This window comes from Marmota flaviventris, chromosome 10 (genome assembly GCF_047511675.1).
Source record: "Marmota flaviventris isolate mMarFla1 chromosome 10, mMarFla1.hap1, whole genome shotgun sequence".
In the NCBI taxonomy this organism is placed as follows: domain Eukaryota; kingdom Metazoa; phylum Chordata; class Mammalia; order Rodentia; family Sciuridae; genus Marmota; species Marmota flaviventris.
The window spans coordinates 8,216,850-8,226,287 of record NC_092507.1 but is presented as its reverse complement, the minus strand read 5'-3'; the positions used below and the strand labels follow the sequence as shown (position 1 = coordinate 8,226,287).

The following is a 9,438-nucleotide window of genomic DNA, read 5'->3' as shown; positions in this document are numbered from 1 at the left end:
CCGGGGACTAAACCCAGGGGCACTTTACCACTGAGCTGTATCTCCAGCCTTTTTATTTTTAATTTTGAGCTGGTCCTGCTAAGCTGCCGAACTGGACTGGAACCTTTGCCTCAGTCTGATGCTCCTGCCTCCTAGGCGCAAGCGCTGGGAATTAGAGGCCCGAGTCGGCTCTCCCTGTGCTTTTCCTGTTCTTACTGCTTTTCTTTTGTTCCTCCTTAAACATTCACAGAACCCTTTGGAATGAGCCGAGGCTGCCCTGTCCTTCCTGAGTCTTCTCAGCTGGCAGGTAATCAGAAGCTGGTGGAGGAAGCCCTCCAAGAAGCCACGGGGGCCACCTGAGCTAGCTCATGCCAAGTCCAGCAGGGCTGCTCTCCTGGGATTTCGTTCATCTCTGACGGCCCACTCTAGCTGCCATCCCTGCCCCCTCACTTAGAGTGTCAGCCCCTAATGCCACAGCCAGTCCTGTGTGGCCAGAAAGCCTTCTTCCAGCCCAGCGCAGGGGTGTTTTGGAGGGGTGGGGAGGGGAGATGGCAGTGGTCTGTTCTGCATGCTTCCACAGGCTGCTGAGGAGGTACAGAGGCCTGTGTCAGGCCACCAACCCCCATCAGGGAGACCACATGGATGGTACTTCTAGGTGCTGAGAGAGAAACCAGGAAGTGACCCGTGGAGGGTGGAAAATCCCAACTCCTGGTCAGGAGTCTGGGGAATCACCTGGTTCCCACGTTTCTGCAACACGGGCCAGGCTGAGGGCGCAGCTGCCGTAACTGTGCAGAGAGGGACAGCCACCAGGACATGCATCAGGAGTTGCCTGGGCCCTTACAGCTCATGTGGGAACAGTTTGGAGGAGACAGTGGAAGGCTAGTTATTAGTTGCTTGCATGTCTCTGTCCTCTCTGAGTGGGATGCCCCTGGAGGAAGCAGGGGATAGTAGTTGTCCCTGGATGTCCCACACATCTCCCACCCAGTGGGTCCCTCCAGCTGGCAAGTGGCACTATCAGAAACCACAGGTGGGAGCCTCCTGCCATGAGTTCCTGCCTTGGTCTGTGTTCTGTTGTGACAACCCAGTGTCACACTATAAGGAGAAGACATTTCTGGTCCCAGGTAGAAGGGCTGCACCTGGTAAGGGCTTCCTTGCTGGCTGAGCAAGAAAAGAGGCACAGGGCGTCACAAGCCAAGAGACAAGGAGTGAGCAAGGGTACTATGAGTGTGTGTGTGAGTGTGTGTATGTGTGTGTCACTCTCCCTCCTTACAGAGCCACCAGTCCTGAAAGTGCCTTCCTCAGAGGCTCCACCCTCTTAACGCCCCATAATGGGGATTGAATTCCAACATGAGTTGCAACATCGTCAAGCCATAGCGGTCCCCGTTCTGGGGGCTGTTCATGTTCCAAATCTCTCCTCCCAGGTGGGGCCACCCAGGTTTGAGGATGTGGTGATGTCTCAGTTACCTCTGCCAAGTACAGGTCAGGCCCAGGGGGCACAGATTGAGGGAGAAGAGGGGACAGTGTTCCATGACAACCAAAGTTGTCACGTATTTGGCACGGGAGGCTCTGGGAGGCAGCTTCTGGCTCCTTCTCTCTGGGGGCACTTGGAGATTTTGCTGCTGATTCTGCCCCCACCCTGGTCCTCCAGGCTTCTGCTGAGGTGACATCCCCACAGGAAGCACTTTGGGGGAGAGACTGCCCCAGGTTGGCTTCCTCCCTGGGGTGCACAGTTGCCACACAGCTCATATCCCTGCCCCGTGCTGCTACTCCAGCAATGATGCCTCACAGCCTAACCACAGGCTCTTTTATGGAGCACCAACTGTATGCCTGCCCTGAGGTGAAGGGGACTCAGCATTGGGCAAAACAGACAAGACTCCCCGACGGGTGTTATGGTCTCTTGAGATATAAAGCTCCCAGGTTGGACCCTCACAGCCCCTCCTGGTTGGTCCAAGATGAGGGGAGTGTCTCCCTCTCCCCCAAAGGGCAGCAGGGGGCGCTCAGCACAATAGCGACTCCTTCCCTAAATCCTGTCTCCTGGCTTCTCCCCCATGGCTTGGTTTAGGCTGGAGATAGAGCAGAACCGATTCTGGAGAGACCTGTTCCTCTTGGTGTGACCTGCACAGGAGGCCCAGGACTTCTTCCTCTGGATGAGGGATTGATCTTGACACCCGCCATATCGTACCTGCCGTTGGGGAATCTGGGAAACTCAGCGATATCAAGGACAGTCCCTTTAACATCCCGGATCACAGGGCCCACCCCTGCCCCCAGCCCAGCCTTGGCCCTGGCCTGGCAGGTACTCACTAGTGATGCTCCAGGAACCTCTGGGCCCCCGGCTCCACTTCTGCAATCTGTCCTCCAGCCTTCAGAGGCATGCCACCCTTGCCCCTGCCACTTCCTAGTGCAGTAGCTCTCAACCAGGGGGTGACTTTGCCCTCCACTCCCACCCCAGGCACATGTAGCAACATCTGGGACACACTGTAGGGGACAGGGAGAGGCACTGTGAACATCCAGTGGGTAGAGGCCGGGGCTCTCCGGAGCCTCCCACAATGCACAGGCAACACCATAACAGAGACTCATCGATGATGTCCAGATTGAGACATTTGACCTGGCCATGGCTCCCCACAGCCTTCACAATTGAATTCAGCTTCCTCAGTGAGACGTTTGAGGGGTTCGTGTCCTGGAGCAAGCTACTGCCAAGCTGATGGGCACTACAACCAGCCAAGCCCATGCACACACCTGTGACTTCCAGAGTAACTGAGCTCCCACCCCCTTGCCTCTACCCACCCAGGTCCCCTGCTCAGGATGTCTTTCCCTCCCTGTTTGCCCCACTCTCTCTCCTCTGTGAAGCTGCCCTTGACCACACCCTGCTCAGCCGGGCAGGACAGCATGGCCATCTGTACAGACAGCTAGCAGAATGCTCTTACTAGTTATTAGTTGCGTGCATGTCTCAGTCCTGTCTTAGTAATTGTGATACTAGCAGTTATCGGAAGTCTCCTCTGGGTCACCAGCCTATGTCTGGTGATACACCGTGTCTTGCCCTGGAGATGGCAAGCTTCACAGAACCTTATACAGCTCAGAAGGGGTACAGCAAAGCCAACCCTGTTTTGGCTGCTGCAGAGTCAGAGTTCTGCTAGGCTAGGCTGCCTGTCACACTGCAGGGCTATTTAGCCCTCGAGAGCAGAGAGACATGGTCATGGTCCCATCTGTTTCCCTGGTGACCAGGAGATACACAAAAGGAGGAGCTCAATGAAATGGAAGTCAATGAAGACTGATCCGGAGCCACATGTATGCAGAAGGCGTTGGAGGATGAGACCCGAGTGAGCAGATGCAGAGTACTTACCAGGCGCAGCTCAGGGATCCAGCCATCCCGGTCATACCCATATCAGAGTAGACAGGACCACCTAGACTCCCCTGCTGTGCGTCTCTTAGACCCTCCATCTCCACAGAGAGAAAAAGTGTCACTTGTTCCTTGCAGTGGGTAACCAGGAGATTTCTAACACAGACAGGATGATGGCCTTCTAGTTGCCAACCCAAGGGCTGCATGCATAGTATTTGAAACTTAGTCTGGGGCTCTAAAGACTTCCCTTACTTCCCAGGGCAGCCCCTGGTTGTCAGAAAGCTTCCCCCACCACACACACACTCATATGTCACACTCCAGCAAGCGATGACTATGACCCTACGGGCGGGAAAAGTCTCTGCTGAATCAGGCCACACGTGTGGGACAGGTCAGGCTGTTAACTGAACACTTACTATATGCCAGGTAGTCTGGTAGACCTTTGGGAGGAATTGGCTGTTTAGCTTCAGCCAGCATCTGGAAGCCCTGTTAACGACGTGCAGATTCCTGCGCCCCTTCCCATGCCTGATGATCATTTGGCTTTACAAAGAGCCCCCAGGTGGCGAAGGGACACCTTTTGGGAAACTCTACAGAGGGTTAGATGTAGCAGGTGCTGTGGCGGAGGACCACTGTGGTGGTACAGGGAAGGGCGACCGCCGCTGTTGGGGAGGTGTCTATGCAATGTTCTTGTCCGAGTGATTTTTCAGAAGCAGCTCCAGAACCAGGTCCTTCAGACCTGGCCTCCAGGGACCCAGGGCCACCCCATGTTACAAGGCTGCTGGTGGGCAGCAGGACCCCCACCCAGCCTGGACCCCAGTCAGGTCGAGCAACCTTTTCTTGTCCCACTGTCCTGCTTATCTCAGCACTGAATGTACTGGGCCAACCCCTTGATGACTCATGTCCTAAAATCTCAAACAGGAAGCAGCATTTGGTGTTACCACAGCCCTGCAAGCTGCTCTACCTGCCCGCCCGCCCGCACACCTTGGGCTGAAGCAGACACATCAGGCTGGGGACACTGGACCCACAAACGCTCACCAGCTCCTGTCCCCATCTCCTTCCAGAGAGAGAGAGGGTCTGGGGGTGCAGCTCTCCGTTTCCCCACCCCAGCTCTCAAAGACGATTGAGGGAAGGGGCCAGTCTTCTCCTGCAGGCTTCCCCTCCCTGTGTCCTCCCAAACCTCCCCATGCTGGGTCACCTCTCCCCAAAATCAGTCCTAAACCTTCTGGAAACAACAACAACAAATCTTTGGGTCTCTAAGCCCTACAAGCAGGGCCAGCTAAGATTCAGGGGAATTTCTATTCTCGCCCCGTCCCTGTGGGAACGTGGGCTAGTGCCTCCTCTCCTCTCCTCATCTCAGGTCCCTCTTCCCCTGAGCTACACCCTCAGCCCTTTTTATTCTTTTTATTTTCAGATAGGATCTCGCTAAGAGGCCCAAGTGGCCTCAAACTTGCAACCCTCCTGCCCCAGGCTCCAGAGTCCCTAGGATTCAGGTATGTGCCACCATGCCCGGCCAGCATCTTATCTTAACATGAGAGGGCTGAGTGGGGTGGGGGGAGGTGGCTGGTTTCATTCTGAATGCCTGGTGCCCTTGGTAGTGGCTGTCTGGGGCTCTGGTTGAGAAGGACTCAGAGGCCAGACTTTGTGAAAAAAAGGATCATGGAGCCAGGTGTGTCTGGGTGGGGACGGGGCAGCCACAGCAGAGTCTCCTGGCCTTCACCAGCTCTGGACTAGGACTGAGCACCCCTCCTGTCCTCATGCTGGGGGATTCTGTGGCTTCTGCAAGATGTGGGGAGGTGGGGTGCGCTCCATCCCTCTGGGCTTCATGCCAATCCACTTCCTTTCACAGTACCTGGGAAGGTGCCTGTCCTGTCCAAACCACTGCCCAAGAGCGGGCTTCACTGTTGGCCCTTGTCACCAGGCAGGGCCTTTTCCTGATGAAAGTCTTCTTTTTCAACCTGCTAAGAACCACGTGGCTGTCATTTGACGCCCATCTGTCTCCATCCTACCTTAATCTTGTTTGAATCTTTTTTGAAATTAAAAAAAGTACAAAGCAAGATATAAGGAAGCCCCATATCCTGCTACCCACGATTGACAGGTGTTAACTACCAGGCTGTCCCTGTTCCCCTGTGACCTCGTGTCACATCAACGTGACCCCATGGGCCTCCTGGCTGTTCCTGGAACACAGGAAGCAGCTCCCTCCGTGGGTCTTTGCTGTGACAGTTCCCTCCATCTGGAGCAAGCTTCCTCCAGAAGCCTTGGTGACTCACTCACATCCTCACTTCCCTCCATCTCTGCCCAGATGTCACCTCTTCAGAGCGGCTTCCCTGAACCCTCACTGAAGTAGCTGCCTGACTTCTTTGTAGCCCTTGGTGAGATTCCCTGTCTATTTATCATGTGCCTCGCACATCGCAGCTGGAATCTTGTCTGATGTGCTCTCTGCTGGGTCCCTGGCACCTAGAAAGCATCACAGAGAAAATTAGCTATGGAAAAAAAGGGGGGGGGAGGGCTCTTGGTAAACACGTGTTGAATTATTTTTTTTTGCCACAAATGCTTTTATTTTATAATTGAAATGGAAGCTCTTGCCAGACATGATGGCACATGCCTGTAATGCCAGGGACTCTGGAGGCTGAGGCAGGAGGGTCACAGGTTTGAGGCCAGCCCCAGCAATTTAGCAAGGCCCCAAGCAGCTTAGCAAATAAAATTTAAAAAAAGACTGGGGATGTGGCCCAGTGGGAAAGCACCCCTGGGTTCAATCCCCAGGACCTGAAAAGAAAAAACAGGAAGCCCTTGACTTTAGAGCCCAGTTCTCACTACAGTGCCTTTTCTCCAAGCACGACAATTACTCTGAGTTTACCGTACTTCTCTCTAGTCCATTTTCCGCCTCCGTAAATGAACAGTGTCGAGTATTACAGCCGGCCCTCTGTATCTGCGGGTTTTGAATTTACAGATTCATGCAACCGAGCATTGAAAATAATCTAAAACACAATAAAATGTTGCACGTGTACTGAGCACGCCCAGACCTCTTTCTGTGTTTATTCCCTGAGCAGCCTGACAACTCTCCCGGGGCACTCAGGTATTAGAAGGATCTGGAGATGGTGGAGAGTAGCCAGGAGAACGTTTGCGGTTATATGCAAACACTGTGGAGCGGGGACTTGAGCGTCCCTGGGTTTTTGTATTTGAAGGAAGAGGTCCTGAACCCATCCCTGTGGACAGTGAGAGATGACTGCTTCCCGCAGTCAGGGTCTACGTCTCCACCAACCAGGGAGTGCCGGGCGCTGTCCTGCCCTGGCTTCCCCCTCTGCGGTGTTTCTGAGAACATTCCAAGTTGATGGGTTCTGGGTTCCGATCTGGCCCCCACCCCCACCCCATCCACTCCTTGCCCGGTCTGCTTCCCTGTCGCGGCTGTTGGTGTTGAACCTCTGCTCTGTCCCCTGCGCGGCCATGCACATGCTGACACCTGCCTTCCCAGGCACGGGGCTAAGAGTTTCTCTAGGTCGTGAACCTAGAAAGTAGAACTGCCGGGCGGGCAGGGGACGGGGCTGCACATTTTCCTTTTTGCTGGGTCCTGCCAAATCCCTCTCCCTAGGGGCAGTACCCACGATGGAGCGGGCCAGCGGCTCGTGAGACTCCCACGTGCCACGTCTGCAGCCGCTGGGAACCCACAGGAGTTTCCTTCTACAGCCTCGGTGTCTTCCAAGTGCTTCCCGCTCTCGCCTCCCCAAGGCCCTGCAGGATTCCTCTTATTTGATGGATGAGTGAGGGGGACCCTGGGTCTCTCTGGGGACCCTCTAACCCCACTCCCACTCCCTTGTCCTCCATTCTGTCCAACTCTACCCCCCTCACTGCGTCTCATTCCAGCCCAGGGGGACCTAAGGAGCAGCTGGTCCCTTCCCGGACCACAAGTCTCCAGACTCCGAGAAGAGCGGCAGCTGCCTTCCCATTTTAGATATTATCCCCGCCGCCCCCCCTCCCCCCCCCCCCCCCGCCTCATGCCCTGGTCCTCTCTGGGCCCACCATCTCCTTATAAATGGTGTTTCGGGTCCAGGCAAGACCATGACTCTCCTATCACCCAAACGCATCCTTCCTGTAATGATTCCCAGGTATTTCGCCTTTTTTGTGGCTGGTCTGAGCAGAATCTTTATTTTGCATAAATTCTCTCTCGCTCTCAATTTTTAGACCCCAGGTACAGAAAGGGCCACCGAGCTCCACTGCAGCTCCAAGGGGCCTCTCTTGCTTTACCCCCCACCCCCCCAGTTCTTCTCCCATTGCTCCCGTCCCCACAGAAATCCCTGCGGGGCCGGGTTCTTGTAGACCACATGGTGCTGTTCGGGGGTTTGAGATCTGCAGAAGGGGACCGCTGGGCCACGGGGTACTGACTGTTTTCCTGCCACTGCCCACAAGTCCTCTAGATGACCATACCGCCATGGGCTTGGCTCCAGAGTTCCCATCTCCTCCCACTCCCCCCAAGCCGCCATTAGTCAGTGCTCTGATTTGGGCCGGTTGACGGGTGTGACACGGGGCCCACGGATGGCATTTGCATTTCTCTGAATATCCGTGGGTCTGGTCGCCTCTCCTTTACTGGTTAGTCACTGGGGGTTCCCCTTCTGTGAACTGCCTGTTCACATCCTTTGATCACATTTTTATTATTTCCTGTCTTCTTGTAGATTTGCAATAATTTCTTGTATATTCTAGATATTAATCCCTTGTCATTTTTAGACATGGCAAATAATTCATCTGTCACCTGTTTGGTCTCCTTGTTTACCAACAAAAATCCATTTGTCAAGTTCCTCAAGTTCCTTTGTCGTTTAAAAAAAAAAAATCCTTGATTTCAATGTGACCGAGTCCATCCATGTCTTGCCATTTGGATTATAGTTAAATGGTCCTTCTCTTCCTGCAGGTCATAAATATATTTTTCTGTGTTTTCTCTTCACATCTAGGTCCTTCACACATCTGGGCTGTAGGAACGTAAGGCCCAGAGACCTAACCGTCGTTCTCTCACCATAGACCAGACTGCCCAGCTTTCCACTGTTTACCGTAAGTTCACGGGTTTGTCTGGTTTATCTCCAAATGGTCTACTTTCCTCCTTTGGCCTTTTCATTCCTGGGTCACTTCTACTTGTTTTCACTAGTAGAGCTTCATAGAATGTTTAGAATGTTTGTTTCCTATTCTTTTTCAAACCATACTTAGTTTTGGAGTCGTTCTGTATTATTATATATATATATTTTAAAATTTATGTATTTTTGATGGACATTTATTTTATTTATTTACTTAGACGTGGTGCTGAGAATTGAACCCAGCATCTCATACATTCTTGGCAACTGCTCTACCACTGAGCCCCAGCCCCAGCCATACATATATATAGCCTATGTATATTTATTATCTCTCTGTATATATGTATATATAAAATATGTATATGTATTTAAAATGTTCTATATATATGTGTGTGTGTGTATATATGTAATATATATACATATGTATATTTAAAAATCCATTTGTCAAGTTCCTGAAACTCCAACTGGGATTTAAGTCGCTTCACTAAAGCGACGAGTGGATTTGGGGGAGAGTGAACATCGCCGCGGCATCAGTTTATCCCATCCATGAACGTAGTGCACCCTTCATTCGTTCTGCACTTCGCCCACATCTTTTCGTGGTGGGGCAGGGGTGAAAGGAGCCTGCACACCCTCCCGAATCTCTTCTTCTACATCTGGGATCCACTGATACCTGCGGTAACCCCAGGAGTGCTGAACGGCAGGGCCTGATGCTACTGTTTTATAGATTATTTGAAGCTGCTCATCTCAGTCCACGCAGCCAGAGAGTGGGCACACCTACAAGCCTCGTTGTCATCTGAAGTCTGTTTCCTGCGGGGTTTGCCAGGCAGTGGCCGCTTGTTAGATTGGGCCATTCGTGGCAGAGGCTCCGCTTCACAGATGGAGAACCTGGGGCTCTTCTAGGGCCCTGGACACAAGGCTTTGCCCAGGCAGCCCCTCAGGGAGGGGCTGAATTACGGCCCGTGTGGCTCTATGGCCGCCGATTCTCTCTGTGATCTCGTTAGTCTCTCTCCTTCCCAGGCCTCGGTGTCCTCATCAATTTTTTTCCTCAATAGTGAAGCCTCAGTTCGGAGCAAG

At 53.2% G+C, this 9,438-nt stretch overlaps 1 long non-coding RNA gene across 1 annotated transcript; it reads left to right on the top strand.

Annotated features, from left to right (window-relative positions):
• The first annotated feature begins 233 nt into the window (after positions 1–233).
• LOC114102198 (uncharacterized) lies at positions 234–8,701 on the top strand. The gene is made up of 4 exons (XR_003584458.2): positions 234–286; positions 4,725–4,803; positions 8,251–8,347; positions 8,586–8,701. It is a non-coding gene; the product is annotated as an uncharacterized lncRNA (long non-coding RNA).
• Positions 8,702–9,438: the final 737 nt, after the last annotated feature.